This window comes from Ovis canadensis, chromosome 10 (genome assembly GCF_042477335.2).
Source record: "Ovis canadensis isolate MfBH-ARS-UI-01 breed Bighorn chromosome 10, ARS-UI_OviCan_v2, whole genome shotgun sequence".
Taxonomy (NCBI): domain Eukaryota; kingdom Metazoa; phylum Chordata; class Mammalia; order Artiodactyla; family Bovidae; genus Ovis; species Ovis canadensis.
In genome coordinates, this window is record NC_091254.1 from 29,730,512 (window position 1) to 29,747,070 (window position 16,559).

The window sequence follows — 16,559 nt, forward strand, 5'->3', positions numbered from 1 at the left end:
GTCACAAAGAGTTGAACACGACTGAGCGACTTAACTAAACTGTAATGTAGTTCCAAATGGGTTAATCCTTTTAAGGGCAACCGTTTTCTCAGGAGAGACGCTGTATCATTTTGAAGTTAATTGCCATGCAGCCACAAATATTTTATGTACATTTCTATTTCGTCTTTTTATTGCTAATGCTGAAGTATTAAAAGATAGCTGTTGACTTTCTTCAAGTGCTTCATTCATTCACGAATAGTGGCTGTTTTCAGTATTATCTCTCATTACTTTTATTCAATACAGTACACAGTACTTCTTATACTGTAGCACTTGAGTATTTATCATTCTAAAGTTTAATTTGCTTTGAGTACTTTTGTGAAGGATTTCACATTTAATGATCATTTGTTTTACACAGTTACCCTCCAGTGAAAAGAATTTGCTTTACTAGTGCTTTGCTGTTTAATATTTAAGGTCTTTCTTAGTTATGTTAATCTCTAACTCTATTTGAAACTAGTTTTTAATTGTCTTGGTTAACATACTGTCTGATCGACTATGCAGGTTGTTCCCTGAGTATAGTAATGTTTTACATGTTTAATATGCTTTAGATCTAACTAGATAATGCATATCTGATACAAGTTGGTAAGAATTTCCATTTTAATACACTGCCTATTGTGGAGGATACTACAGTGCTGTCTAAACTGTGTACGAATTTAGATATATTTGAAAGTCAATGAAACCATTTCTGCAGAACCATAGATATCTTTGTAAAACTGATTTTGTAATATTTTAAAACAGTTCTTGGAAGTTTGGTGCTTAAGGTTATATGTTTCTTTCTTTCTTTTTTCTGAGATGATTAATATACTGTCATCATAAGAGTTTGTCTAAAAACCTCCAGAACTAACCATGGGGCGACGGGATATGTCAGTACCAGGTAGAGAAGGTGGGACATAAGCGAAAAATGTGCACCTTAATTGTATTCTCGGCTCCTTCCTTTGACTTTTCCTTCTTCCCCAAGGTGTATGGTCCCCTAAGTCTACATTAAGTGATGTGCGGCCTGTTTATCCAGCATTCTTAGTAATAATGGAACTGGACAAACCTGATGTCCAAAAACAAGTTAACTGGTGAAGTAAATTATGACACCATATATTAAAATATAATTATTGATTTGTTTTTAGAAAAATGCTGTCTGCTGTGCCACCAGAAAATCCATGTATGTTTGTTTTTTTAATGGAAAATTTCAAACATAGTGAAAGTGAGGTCGCTCAGTCGTGTCCAACTCTTTGCAATCCTGTGCATTGTAGCCCGCCAGGCTCCTCCGTCCATGGGATTTTCCAGGCAAGAATACTGGAGTAGGTTGCCATTTTCTTCTCCAGGGTTTCGACCCAGGGATTGAACTCAGGTCTCCCACATCGCAGGCAGACATTTTACCCTCTGAGCCACAAGGGAATCCCAGGGTCAAACATAGTAAAGAGAATAATAAATGAATCTCAATATACTTATTACTCAGCTTCAAAAATTAACGACAGGGACTTCCCTGGTGGTCCAGTGGTTGAGTCCTCCTGCCAATGCAGGGGACATGGGTCCAGTTCCTGGTCTGGGAAGACCCAACGTGCTGTGGGGCGACTAAGTCCTTATGTCATAACTACTGAGCCTACAAGCCCTAGAGGCTGTGCTCTGCAACACGGGGAGCCACCGCGGTGGGCAGCACCGCTACTAGAGAAGAGGCCCCACCCCCTGCAACCAGAGAGAGCCCACTCACTGCACCAGGGACCAGTGCGGCCAAAAATAAATACGAAGATTTAAAAACAAGATGTGTATGAGAAAACTGACCACAGCCAGCCAGTCCTGTTACATTCTTATCTCCTTCCTTCACCTCCCTTGTCCTCTGCTGGATTACTGCAAAGCGGATCCCAGGTTTATCACCTTATCTGTGCATACATTACGTGTTTGGTCCTCAGATCCTGCTCCTTCTTTACGGATTGCTATATTCTTTCCTATTTAATATAAAATGAGAAATAGCTCCAAAGTGAAAAAAATTGTCTTTTCTGCTTAAACATTATATTGAATTTCTGAATTTTTAAAGTTTCCTATTTTGTCTATAAGTAAATGTGATGTCATTCAGTGGTCTTATAAACGAAAAAGTATTTGTATAATATTGCCTTTTTTAATAGAAGAGCTTTATTGATCTGTAATTCACCTAGTATACAGTTTATCCATTTGGAAGGTACAATTTGTTGTTTTTTAGTGTATTTGCAGAGATATGTGCACCCATCACCACAACCAGTTTTAGAACATTTTTTATCACTTCAAGAAGAAACCCCAATGACCTAGACGGGAAAAGCATCTAAAACAGAGGGAAGGTATGCATAACTGATACGCTTTGCTGTACAGTAGAAACGAACACAACATTGTAAATCAGCTATACTCCAATAACATTTGTTTTATAAAGAAGAAACCCCATACCTGTTAGCAGTCACTTGTTATTTTCACCCCAAACCCCCGTCCCATAGGCAATCACTAATCTGCTTTCTATCTCTAAAGTGTGTGTTAGTCATGTGTCAGTCGCTCAGTTCTGCCCGACTCTTTGCGACCCCATGGACTACAGTCCACCAGGTTCCTCTGTCCATGAGATTTTCCAGGCAAGGATACTGGAGTGGGTTGCCATTTCCTTCTCCAGGGAATCTTCCTGACCCAGGGATCGAACCCAGGTCTCCTGCACTGCAGGCAGATTCTTTACTGACTGAGCTACAAGGGAAGCCCTATCTCTATAGATTTGTCTATTCTGGGTAGTTCATTTAGGTGAAATCATATTAATATTTGGTCTTCTGTAACAGGCATTTTTCATTTGACATAATGCTTCCAGGCTTCATTTATGTTTTAGCATTAATCAGTACTTCATTCCTTTTTATTGCTGAATAATATTCCATTGTCTGGCTTTTCCTTATTTTACTTATCCATTCATCAACTGGCAGACGTTTGGATTCTATCCACTTTTCGGCTATTATGAATAGTGGTGCTGTGAGCATTTGTGTACAGGTCTTTTTGTGACCTTTTCATTTCTCTTGAGTGTTTACCCAGAAGTAAAATGGTAGCTCACATGGTAACTTTATGTTAAACCTTTGAAAACTTTTCATTTCTCTTGAGTGTTTACTTAGAAGTAAAATGGTAGCTCACATGGTAACTTTATGTTAAACCTTTTGAAAACCTGTTTTCCATGGCAATTGCACTAGTTTTCATCCCACCCAGCAGTATTTGAGCCTTCTGATGTTCCCACCTCCTCATCCACACCTCTTACGGTGTGTCCTTTTGAATATACTCATCCTAGTGAGTGTGAAATGGTCTCACTGTGGGGGTCTCCTTTGCATTCCCCTGACAGCTAATGAGTTGAATATATTCTCATGTGTTTGTTGGCCTTTTTTTCTTTTCGGAGAAATGTCTGTTCAGATCCTTCGCGTATTTAATTAAATTTGGTTGTGTTTGGTTACTGAATTGCGAGAGTTGTGTATATGTGTGTTACTGGATCACGTGTAGTTTTTTGTAGCCGCCGCCATAATCAGTATCCAGAAAACACCGTCCCCGCAGACTCCTTGTGTCACCCTCTGTAACCACACCACGCTCCTCCCACTCCCAAGCCCTGCTCACCCCAATGACATTTTTATCCCCTGGCAACTTCTGATCTGTTCTCCATTTCCATAATTCTATCACTTAAAAAGTATCATAAATGTTATGTAAATGCTTTTTTCACTTGACCTAAATTTCCTGGAGATTCGTCACAAGTTGTGTGTGTGTCAATAGTTTATTCCTTTTCTATCGCTGAATATTCATAGTATTGATGCATCATGGTTTTGTCTAATTAGTCACTCTTCCTGGTTGTTTCCAGTCTTCTGCTGTTAGAAATAAAGCTGCCATGAATATTGTGTATAGATTTTTGTGTGAACATAAGTTTTTATTTCTCTGGGATAAATACCCAAGAATGCCCTTTGCTGGGTCATATGGTAAGGTATGTTAAATTCTGTGAGAAACTACCAGACTTTCAGAGTGGCGATTTTTAAAAATAAAAATACAGATAATTAAAATGTAACTAACAAATATAAAAAAAACTTCATTAACACAAGCAGTTGAAATAGGATATGTCCAGCTTTAGAAATTGCTGGATATTTTTCCTCTATCACGGCTGGTAGCCATTATCACTGACATTTATGATAATCACTTTCCCCCTGTAATTTTAGTATTTAAGCCTTCATTACTCTGCAGTCTATTTTACATTGCCTATTTCTGAATGTTCATTTGGATCATAGAGTATGTAGTATTTTTTTGGCATGGCTTTTTCACTGAACATTGTTTTCTAAGATAATCCATGTTGTATATATATAGTGGTGGTTTATTCATTTTCTTTGCTATATTCCACAATGTGTATTTAGCTCAGTTTATCAGTTTTTACTGTTACTGGATATTTGTGACTTGTTAACAGTATTGCTGTCAACTTTTTGTACTTGTGCCCTGGTACATATATTTTTAAAGGTGTATGGACTTTGGTCACAGAGTAGACACGTTCACTTCCAGTTGATAATGCCAAACTGTCCTCCAAAGAAGTTAACACCAGTTTACAGCCCCATCAGCAATGTATGTGAGTTCTTTTTGTCTCAGTTCCTCTCTAGTCTCTCCAATGGTGTTGACCTTTTTTTAAAAAAAATGTTAACTGGTATTATGGATGTGTAGTAACCTGTCTTTGTGGTTTTTTTCAACATTTCACTGATTTCTAATAAAGTTGAATCCCTGTCATATATTTATTGTCCGTTTGGATTTTCTGTTTTGTGAAATTCATTCTTGTTCAGATCTCTTGTCCATTTTTTATTGGATTGGCTTTTCCTTGCACTCACTCTGTGAGTATAGCCTCCTGGGATTTTAATTTTTTATGGTAAGAAGTTTCTGTTAGGCTTTCCACCTTAGGCAGGCTCTGGATTTTGATTTCTGTCCCCCGACACTTGCCTTGGGCTTCCTAAACCAAGAGTCAAGTTTTCTAATTGGCCTATGACCACAAAGATTCTTGTTTTCCCTGTCTTTGGAGCTTGGTGATCATTTATTATCTTGTAGTCTTTTTTTAAAAAAATCTTTCTCAAATCTGTTGCAATACTGCTTCTGTTTTTATGTTTTGTCTTTTCGGCTGCTTCTGTGGAATCTTAGGTTCCCAACTAGGGACTGAACCTGCACCCCCTGCATTGCAAGGCGAGGTCCTAACCACATCAAGGAAGTCCCCTCTGGTAGTCTTTTTAATACTTTCAAGATTTTATTCAGCTTTTACAGTTGTTTTATAGGAGGTTTGATCTAAGTAACTTAGCCCATCATTATAGGAAATAAGAAGTATAGTTAATTTATTAGATTTAACAGAAGAAAGATAACTAAAGAGAGAGTTGCTGAGTGTCAAATAAATGCTTCTTTTCTACAAAAATCATATGAATTCCCAAGAGCTCCTTCTAAAGTTGAGAGTTGGAAGTGTGGATACTCTGAGCAGAGAAAAATTAAGGAATTAGAGTCATTACATTATTTATTTTTTTTAACTCCAGGTTTCACTTTTTGACGGTCTTGTTGATTCTGTTATGAAAAATTAGGAAATTATTTTCCTCACGATTTCATTGGTTGTATTGTCACTTTCTGCCATAAGGGTGGTGTCATCTGCATATCTGAGTTTATTGGTATTTCTCCTGGCAATCTTTATTCCAGCTTGTGCTTCATCCAGCCCAGCATTTCTCATAGTGTACTCTGCATATAAGTTAAATAAGCAGGTGACAATATACAGCCTTGATGTACTCCTTTTCCTGTTTGGAACCAGTCTGTTGTTCATGTCCAGTTCTAACTGTTGCTTCCTGACCTGCATACAGATTTCTCAAGAGGCAGGTCAGGTGGTCTGGTATTCCCATCTCTTTCAGAATTTTCCACAGTTTTTGTGATCCACACAGTCAAAGGCTTTGGCATAGTCAATAAAGCAGAAATAGATGTTTTTTCTGAAACTCTCTTGCTTTTTCCATGATCCAGTAGGTGTTGGCAATTTGATCTCTGGTTCCTCTGCCTTTTCTAAAACCAGCTTGAACATCTGGAAGTTCACGGTTCACATACTGTTGAAGCCTGGCTTGGAGAATTTTGAGCATTACTTTACTAGCGTGTGAGATGAGTGCAATTGCGCAGTAGTTTGAGCATTCTTTGGCATTGCTTTTCTTTGGGATTGGAATGAAAACTGACCTTTTCCAGTCCTGTGGCCACTGCTGAGTTTTCCAAATTTGCTGGCATATTGAGTGCAGCACTTTCACAGCATCATCTTTCAGGATTTGAAATAGCTCAACTGGAATTCCATCACCTCCACTAGCTTTGTTCGTAGTGATGCTTCCTAAGGCCCACTTGACCTCACATTCCAGGATGTCCGGCTCTAGATGCGTGATCACCCATCATGATTATCTGGGTTGTGAAGGTGGTCTCTGTATAGTTCTTCTGTGTATTTTTGTCACCTCTTCTGCTTCTGTTAGGGCCTCTTCTGCTTCTGTTAGGTCCCTACCATTTCTGTCCTTTATTGAGCCCATCTTTGCATGAAATGTTCCCTTGGTATCTCTAATTTTCTTGATGAGATCTCTAGTCTTTTCCATTCTATTGTTTTCTTCTATTTCTTTGCATTGATTGCTGAGGAAGGCTTTCTTATCTCTCTTTGGTATTCCTTGGAACTCTGCATTCAAATGGGTCTGTCTTTCCTTTGCTCTTTTGCCTTTTGTTTCTCTTCTTTTCACAGCTATTTGTAAGGCCTCCTCAGACAGCCATTTTGCCTTTTTTGCGTTTCTTTTTCTTGGGGATGGTCTTGATCCCTGTCTCCTGCACAGTGTCACAAACCTCCGTCCATCGTTCATCAGGCACCTGACGTGCTGCGGTCCATGGGGTTGCAAAGATGACTGGACTGAACTGATTGTCACTTTATTTAGGTTTTTAAGGTGAGCATTCTGTTCTGCAGCTAATTCTCTGGTTATTTAACCTTAGTATTAATTCGATAAATAGATTTGTACTTTGCTTCTAATCTTTTGATCATACCATCTTATTCCTAAATTATTTGTTTTCATTTATCTCTTTATTGTCTCGATTTTAACAATAAATCCCCCTTTTTTTTCCCAGAAAGGGTTTATGAATGACTTTAGCAAAATATCCATTATTTTCTTTTCAGCTCCATTGTAGAATTTTAATCTCCATTTTAGACCTGCTATTTTGTGTCTGTTTTCAATATGTAGTTATAATTTCATATAGAGAGAAAGTGATTTACCATATATATAAGATATATATATCTTTTATTTCTCAAAGACTTCTAGGCAGTTAATAAATGTTTACTTTTAAGCCGGCAGTGCACTGTAGTGCTGTTGTGGAAGAATTGATTTACTTATTGAACCATACTTCCCTTTTTGCCCCCCCCCCCACATTTCCTGTCTTTATTTCCTTTGATGTCCAAATCTAATTTTTAATAAGTTTGCTTTGTCTTAATTATAAACTCTGATTTAATTTAGTCAATATTGCTTATATCATGGGAAAATGATTGGTCCTTTTCTCGAGTTTTATGTGTTTGTAGTGAAATGGATTGAACTGTTACTTCTATGGGCTTATATAATTGAGGCCTGTTAATTATCTTAAAGTATTGCTTTAATAAATTTTTATTCAATAAAAATTATTCAGTTAATTTTTCAGTGTTGTTTTCAGAAGGTAGTGTGACATGCCGAAGGCAGGACTTCTTCTCGAAAAGAAGTATGTTTTTGTATGGTAAATTGCCACTCTCTTAAGTATTATTCGCTATATGTAGTCATAAGAAAACCAAAAGTGATATTCAGATAGCCTGGCATCGATTTTCTTCACACATCTCCCTCCCTTCTTGCTGGCTGCCTCAAAAGGGAGAGGGTTACACATTTCAACTAATGGCAGCTTGGAATTTATTTATTCGTAGTAGTTTTAAGGAAAGTCATTGTCATTGTTTCGAAATAATAAATCAAAGTCAAAAAGCCGGCCTGGAGAACTTTGGGGAGAATCTTTGAATGAATAGCTATAAGACTATTTAAAATGTTTCAGTTATGCATATAAACATTACCTTCTAATTTTCTTAAAACCACTTTTTTGACGAGTTGAGCACCTCGTCTCTGAACCATGTTTAAGTTGTTTGATGAACATTGTTCTTCAGAGATGGAGGAATGAATCAGTTTTCTACTCTTCAAAGCTGAGAGTAGGATGTGTGTTGATGCAGTGTATGTGGTGGTAATTGAGAAGGTTCTAGAACCTAATTGCTGAGTGAAAACCCTCCTCAGTTTCTCATTAGAAGCTCTGAGGTCTTTGACACACTTCTTTGCCACACTTTATAGTGTCTTCATTTGCAAATTAGGTGTAGCAATAACGATATTTTTAGCACAGTGCCTGCAATGATTTAATGCTCATCTGAACCTTTTATTTTTCTTTAATTGAATTTTTATTATTTTTATTTTACATGTATAATATGAGCCTATAATTGTGCGGGCTAGAATTTTGAGCAGTGATGAACAATAGACTTAAAGATGTAAAGGTCTTCGGCTGCAAGAACAGTTTTAAATAAATGTCCAGTGTAAACGTGTTTTTAAAATATGAGTCTTAAGAAAATGAATTGCTTTGGCCTGTGTCAGCTTACAATAAAATTTAAAAGAAATCTGTCATCGATGTGAAGCCAGGGAGAAGATGTTATTAGTAACTTGAGTGAGATGTGTGCTCAATCCAGAAAGATGGACCAAGGACTGACATTGGCCCTGTCCTTCTCTATTTGATTTTATAAAATTCTGGTAGGAACCAGGGTTGCAGGCATCTTCCTTGATTGTTTTAGAGTAAGCGCATTTCTCTCTCTGTCTTCATTTGTTTGGTTGTTTAATACACTCTGAGTGACTAGAAGCTAAAAGATGCCTGAGTTCCAAGGCGACCTTTGGGTTTTTTTTTTAAACTATGTTGATCTTAGTTGACATCTTTCATTTATTTGTTTACAGATATTCAAAATACTTTTCTTTCTGATGAACTTTTTTAAAAAAAGAGATACTGTTTTTCATGTGGACTTTTTTTTTTTTCAAGTCTTTATTGAATTTGTTACAACATTGCTTCTGCTTTATGTTTCGGTTTTTTGCCCTTGAGGCATGTGGGATCTTAGCTCTCTGACCAGGGATCAAACCCACACTCCATATATTGGAAGGTGACCTTTTAACCACTGGACTGCCAGGGAAATCCCCTGATGAACTTTTTTATATTGTGTTCTTGTGTTTAAGTCTTCTAATAATTTATAAATTATTTGCCACCCATGTGGCTGTGCAAAATAAGATTTTAAGCAACAGTAACTCAATTTTATCTTTTAAAGCTATGCAATACAAAAACAATATGTGTTTAGAAGTAAATTCAGGAGAGGGCACTGGCAACTCTCTCCAGTGCTCTTGCCTGGGAAATCCCATGGACGGACGAGCCTGGTGGGCTGCAGTGGGGTCGCGAAGAGTCAGGCACGACTGAGCGACTTCCCTTTCACTTTTCACTCTCATGCATTGGAGAAGGAAATAGCAACCACTCCAGTGTTCTTGCCTGGAGAATCCCAGGGACAGGGGAGCCTGGTGGGCTGCCGACTATGGGGTGGCACAGAGTCGGACACGACTGAAGCGACTTCGCAGCAGCAGTAAATTTAAATAAATCTGTAAATATGTGGATGAGTGTGTATTGCCTGTTAAGGAATCATCAACTTTGGCTTATATAACCAGAAAAACTCACTTATCATTATCGTTTAGGTCATTTGTTTACCTGGTTATTTTAAAAAGTATGTGAGCTATAGCATCTGTGTGCCAGTGTTTTAACTTAAGTGTTAAAAAAGCTAGCAGTATCTTTTCTTGATCCTTCTGTTACCATGTTCTGGGGGGAAAATGTCTAATTATTTGAGTAGTTTGCCACAAGCTTATTAATTTGGAAAATTGAAGATATTACTAGCTACTTAGGGAGCAAATGGCCACCCCGCTGGTTAAAGCCTCAGGCCCCTCTTTGTGTCTGAAAGTAGCTCATTCTGTAACTTTCTTCTTTCACATCTTACTGTTTATAAAAAAACTGGCCATGTCTGTCTCCCAGCTTCAAGTTTTCAGACTACGTTTCTCTTTCTCAGTTTTCTTACTTCATTCCCTCCCAGAAGACTCTGAAGCATAGCATACAAGATGGTTTTTCATCCAGAGTATTTTAATTGCTTGATACTGCAGGGAAACAGGAGGATTATTCACCTCTCCATTCACCCTCACACACACCCCCACACCTAAAGCAGGGGCGGGGGTAGTAGTACAAAAGCTGACTGTGTCAGAGAAATCTGTAGAGTTGTTCCTTTGCTTACTTAATATATAAGCACCCTTCCCCTCCATCCATCTGCATAAAGAGATTTAGTTATTCAGTCCCTTAGTCATGTCCAACTCTTTCAACCCCATGAACTGCAGCATACCAGGCTTCCCTGTCCTTCATTGTCTCCCGGAATTTGCTCAGACTCATGTCCATCGAGTTGGTGATGCCATCCAACCATTTCATCCTCTGTCACCCCCTTCTCCTGGCTTCAGTCTTTCCCAGCGTCAGGGTCTTTTCCAGTGAGTCGGCTCTTCACACCAGGTGGCCATAGTACTGGAGCTTCAGCTTCAGCATCAGTCCTTCCAGTGAATATTCAGGATTGATTTCCTTTAGGATTGACTGGTTTGATCTCCTTGCTGTCCAAGGGACTCTCAAGAGTTCTCCAGCACCACAGTTCGAAGGCATCAATTCTTTGATGCTCAGCCTTCTTTATGGTCCAACTCTCATATCCATACATGACTACTGGAAAAACCATAGCTTTGACTATATGGACTTTTGTTGGCAAGAATTTTGGCAGAAATTGGCAAAAACTAAGAATTTTTAGTTCATTTTTAGAAATCAGGTAGCTATTTTTCTGGATTTAATCTGATGATGATCCTGGATCTGAGTGAGGAAAATCTGCCTGGCTCACAGAGGTTTCTCTCTAGGTTAAACTTATTCCCGGACCTGCCAGTTACCCCTTTTCCTTTCTGTGGTTGTGGCTACACACTTCTCATCCATGGATTCTCTGTTCTGGTGTTCTTGTTTCTTTTCTGTGGCAAACTGACTGGATTCCCATTTTCACTGATTTTGTTGTCTTATTTTAAGCTAGGATTTGATGTATGATGTTGTCTAACGAGTGGAGAAGCTAACCTTGCTTCAGCATTGTATTGCCTGTTGTCAGGGCTCATGTCCTTTGCAGAGTCTCCCACTCAGTTCCTGGTATGTGGTCTGAAAGTGGTGTTACGTGGGAGCTCAGAGCTTGGCGCTTTGGGTGTTGCTTGCTAGCTGTGTGCCTGTGGCAAGTTGCCTGACTCTGTCGGTTTCTCATTGATAAAACAAGATCTTTAATACTGCCCACCTCTATCTGTTAGACGTCCTAAGATATCAGTGATGCAAATGTGTTTTTCTTTGTACAGAAGTTCCAAGGTAAGAAGTCCAGGTCTGGTGTGGCGGTCCCATGGTTAAAAGCAACTGTCTGCCATCATTAGTTAGCGGTTTCCATTCTCAAGATGATCCAGAATGGCTGCTGTGGTTCTAACCATCACATCTACATTCCAGGCAGCAAATGGAGGCAATAGGGCAAGTCAGAAAGGCTCACCCAGCTTTGTGAGAGGACCATATCCAGATGCATACCCTGTCAATTTTGCTTCTATTCCTTTGGTCAGAACTTGATAACTTGACCTTGCACTTACAGAGCATCAGAAAATACCAGTTTTTATCTGGGTACAGTTGCCACCGCAGTGGAATTAGGGTTCAGTTACTAACAAAGAGGGAAGAATGGGTGCTGGGAAAGTAGCAATCTGGGCACCTCAGAGATAAAGGGGACATTGCATGCATAGTACTGAGTGCTGACACAGTACACCTCCGTGAACGCAGGCGTTTTCATGATGTTTGCCTAAAGGTCAGATTACCAGCGGGTCCCACGTTTTCTTATTCCTTTCTACCCGTTTATGTACTTTTCAGGGTAGTGTGGTCTTTTATAGTATCATAATACCTGAAACCAAAACAACCACAGATGATTTCTTTGAAGGGTAGAGGTAGGTAGGTAGTAGTTGTGCCCCTGTTGGAAAACCATTTGTATCTGTAGAATAGGTTTCATCTTTTTTGCTTCCTTCAGTTCAGTCGCTCAGTCATGTCCGACTCTTTGCGACCCCCTGACTCGCAGCACGCCAAGCCTCCCTGTCCATCACCAACTCCCAGAGTTCACTCAGACTCATGTCCATCGAGTCAGTGATGCCATCCAGCCATCTCATCCTCTGTCGTCCCCTTCTCCTCCTGCCCCCAGTCCCTCCTAGCATCAGCGTCTTTTCCAATGAGTCAACTCTTCGCATGAGGTGGCCAAAGTACTGGAGTTGCAGCTTTAGCACCATTCCTTCCAAAGAAATCCCAGGACTGATCTCCTTCAGAATGGACTGGTTGGATCTCCTTGCAGTCCAAGGGACTCTCAAAAGTCTTCTCCAACACCACAGTTCAAAAGCATCAATTCTTCGGCGCTCAGCCTTCTTCACAGTCCAACTCTCACATCCATACATGACCACAGGAAAAACCATAGCCTTGACTAGATGGACCTTAGTCGGCAAAGTAATGTCTCTGCTTTTGAATATGCTATCTAGGTTGGTCATAAGTTTTCTTCCAAGAAGTAAGCATCTTTTAATTTCATGGCTGCAGTCACCATCTGCAGTGATTTTGGAGCCCAAAAAAATAAAGTCTGACACTGTTTCTGCTGTTCCCCATCTATTTCCCATGAAATGATGGGACCGGATGCCATGACCTTAGTTTTCTGAATGTTGAGCTTGAAGCCAACTTTTTCACTCTCCTCTTTCACTTTCATCAAGAGGCTTTTTAGTTCCTCTTCACTTTCTTCTTCATTAGCTGGTTTTAACATTGGTGGAGTTGATATGTCCTTTTTTAAAAAAAGGAAAGAAATGTGTTTATTTTTCATTGCATTGGGTCTTTGTTGCTGTGCTCAGGCTTTCTTTAGTTGCAGCAAGCAGGAGCCACCCTTTGATGCGGTGTGCAGGCTTCTCATTGCGGTGACTTCTCTCGTTGCGGAGCACAGACTAGACACACACGGCCCTCAGTAGTTGGAGCAGGCAGACTCGGTAGTTGTAGCTCGTGGGCTTAGTTGCTCCAAGGCATGTGGACTCTTCCTGGGCCAGGGATTGAACCTGTGTCCCCTGCATTGGCAGGCAGGTTCTTATCCACTGCTCCAGTAGGGAAGTCTGATATGTCTTTTTTTACTTTGATTTTTAAATCTTCAACTGCTTTTCCCTCCCACTACTTTGAACCAAAAAGGCCACTATTAGTACATATTCCGTTTTGTTTGTTTGTTTAAATAAAGAGAATTAATTTACTTAAAAATGTTACATCCTTTAAATTGTCTTAGGGTGACACAGAATGACAGTTGGGGATGATTTTACTTAATGTTTAACCATGTTTCATTAAACAACCTCAGTGTTACCTACCAAATTTTTATATGAAGTTTTACTATTTTTCTATATATTAAAATTGTATAGTGAATTTTATAGTATATAAATTTTTGTTATATAATTGTAAGAGACATAGTTGAGCCTTCTTGCCTCTTATTAAGTACAGTCTACCTTATATCCAAATAATTAAATTCTGATAAGATAGGAAAAAGAGAGGAGTGATATATAACTGGGAACCAAAATGACATTTTGGTAAAGCCTGTCTTCAGTTTTCAAGGTAGCTGAATATCTGTATATTGCATCCCAGTGTGTTTCTTTCTGGCTGTGTTGTGAAAGGTAAACATGTGTGTGTCATAAATGCCTGTGGGTTGCAGTTTTGGGTTCCGTTTTTTAATAAAGCAGTCACCTGTGACTTTTAGATTCTTTTGCTTGGTATTTCTATCTAATAATCATTAACCTTTATTAATAATTATTTCTATACACACTGATACAGTCTTTCCTTTGTGTGGATAGGAAAAAATGTAAAATTCAAAGTAGTTTTTAAAAAATAAATATAAATGAAAATTCATCAAATGATAGGGCACCTGAAGTAAATGCTAAATGTTGTAGTTCTTTGTAAAACCACCTTAAGTCATAGAAGTTTATCAAACTCAAGTAATCATTAAGATTAAAGTTTGTATCATTCAACAGTTTTAAGAAACTTTTAATATTAGTTAACAAACCTATAACAAGGTAAAATCAGTAGCGTGGAATTTGTTAAAAATCAGACTTGCCCAATTTTATACTTTAATTATGTAGAAAAATATGTACTGAAGATTCTAAAAGGCTGTAATCAAAATAACTTTGGAAAGTTTGGGCCTGTCTTCAAAAAGGAATTTGTAAAATAACTAAATCTTTTTTTAAAAAAATTACTAAAATTTGCTGTTAAGTGTAACTGAATATTCTGGAGTCCTCAGTTTGGAAAAACCTGCTGTATTCTTAGGTTAACTGCATCTTACTTATTTTTATTTTATGCTAGGGAATAATTTTTTAAGACAGGTAACAAGGAAATATAGTATAATTATTTGACTTTTTAATATGCAGTATGTTTTTAAAAATGTGTAGTAATTTAAATAAATTTAGAGTTACTCTATTTTATGTAGAAAATGCTTGATATTGCATAGTTTCTGCATTCTTGGAAGGATGTAACTAACTGTAAGTTATTTATAATAGCTTGTAAGACTTACATTAATAGTGGTGACTTTTGTTTAATTGAATCTCTTGAACTCTTGTGTATCTTTGCAAAGAGGAGAAGTAGGAATACAGTCACTTATTCAAAATTTCATCTTAGCTATTGCCCTCTTCCCAGCACATCTTTCTTTATCACCATCCCCTTGGTGTTTGTTCACAGAAGCAAAATAATTTTATTATTAACTTAGGCAAAATATGATTAGGAAGATAAGTCTGCTACGGAAGTAACCATTATATGTTTCAGAGCTAAATATGGGGGAGGGGCAGAGGGGGATGGGTGGACTGGTGGTTTGGGTTTAGTAGATGCAAACTGTTATGTATAGAATGGATAAACAGGGTCCTGCCTTATAGCACAGGGAACCCTATTCAGTTATCCTGGGATAAACCATAATGGAAAAGAATATAAAAAGGAATGTGTGTGTATTTAACTGAGTCATTTTGCTGTACAGCATATATTAATACATTGTAAGTCAGCTCCAATAAAAAAAGTTTAAAAAACAATATAAATAATTTCTAAGTTGCATGCTGTTTTGGATAGTTCATATTACATCTCTGCTTTATTTGCAAGATTATTATGATTCCAGTGCTCTGATTTTAACCTTGACTGACACCATTGCAGCTTAAGGCATTTGATCATAATTTATTAGACAGGGGTATCTTTAAGAGTGTGATATCACGTTATTCCTGACTGATTTTAAATTACTGAAAACAGCTGTAGTGATTATTTTGCTCTTGTAGATTTTGCATATGAAGCTAGGAGATAAATGTCCTAAGAAAAATTTACCATATGTATTTTTAAACTAATTAAGTTGAAAACTGCATTTGCCTGGAGCAACTTAAAGTAGAGCTTTGTATCTTACAGAGTTCAACACAGTATGAAGCTTGCATTTGTTGAAAGTTCTCTGTTCTGTTCATGTCTAAGTTGAAAGCGTAGTTAATGTAAATGTGCATTTTTGTGCCTGTTATTCATGGTTATGTCATGAAGATACCTTTGCACTGGATAAGCTAATAACCAGGCTATGGAAAGTCTGTGATAGGTGAGGCATTTTACATGTTGCTATTCAGTTGCTCAATCGTGGCCGACTCTGCGACCCCATGGACTGTGGCTCACCAGGCTCGTTGGTCCATGGGGATTTTCTGGGCAAGAACACTGGAGTGGGTTACCATTTCTTTCCCCAGCGATTTTACATGTAATTTAGAATTTAATTTAAGCCATATAAATGCCCTATCAACTGATCATTACTATCTGTTTTACTGTGAGGATGTTGAAGTTCAAAGAATGAAGAATCTTGCTTATGGTCATGTAAGCAAATTAGGGGAAGTTAATTGAATTTGAACCCAGGTCTGACTCCAGAGCCCATATTTGTTTCACTGTCCTGTATTTTTTCCTCATAGGAAGTTCTGTGGACTTTATAAGCCATAAAAAGTAACCCCCCTTTTCAGCAAACCTGACATGTGAAAATCTCGATTTGCCAATATACAAATTGGGATATTCTTTATTCTTGTGAGATGATTCATCTCATGTTCTTTAAATGACACGACATGACATTTAAAATATTATTTGCTTTCCCAAAATCCAATTTATCACTCGACGTTTTAAGAATACCTGCATCGTGAGATTTTACCAAGTGAGGCAAACCTCTATTTTGGTATTCTTTGTTTAGCATGTACTTCATGAATGCCTGCTCTCTGCCAGGTCTAGGTGTTACAGAGATAAGTGGCCTGCAAAAGCATAGTTCCTGCTGTCTCTGGAGCTGGTATAACTAGGTTTCAAATACGGGTTCCACCTTGATCTCTCAGTAACTGTAGGATCTTAGCAGGTCCCTTAGCCCTCGA

At 38.1% G+C, this 16,559-nt stretch overlaps 1 protein-coding gene across 1 annotated transcript in view; it reads left to right on the forward strand.

Moving 5' to 3' along the window:
• GTF2F2 (general transcription factor IIF subunit 2) overlaps window positions 1-16,559 on the forward strand; it is a 133,791-nt gene that overhangs the window by 37,779 nt on the left and 79,453 nt on the right. The gene's annotated exons all lie outside the window — the stretch shown is intronic.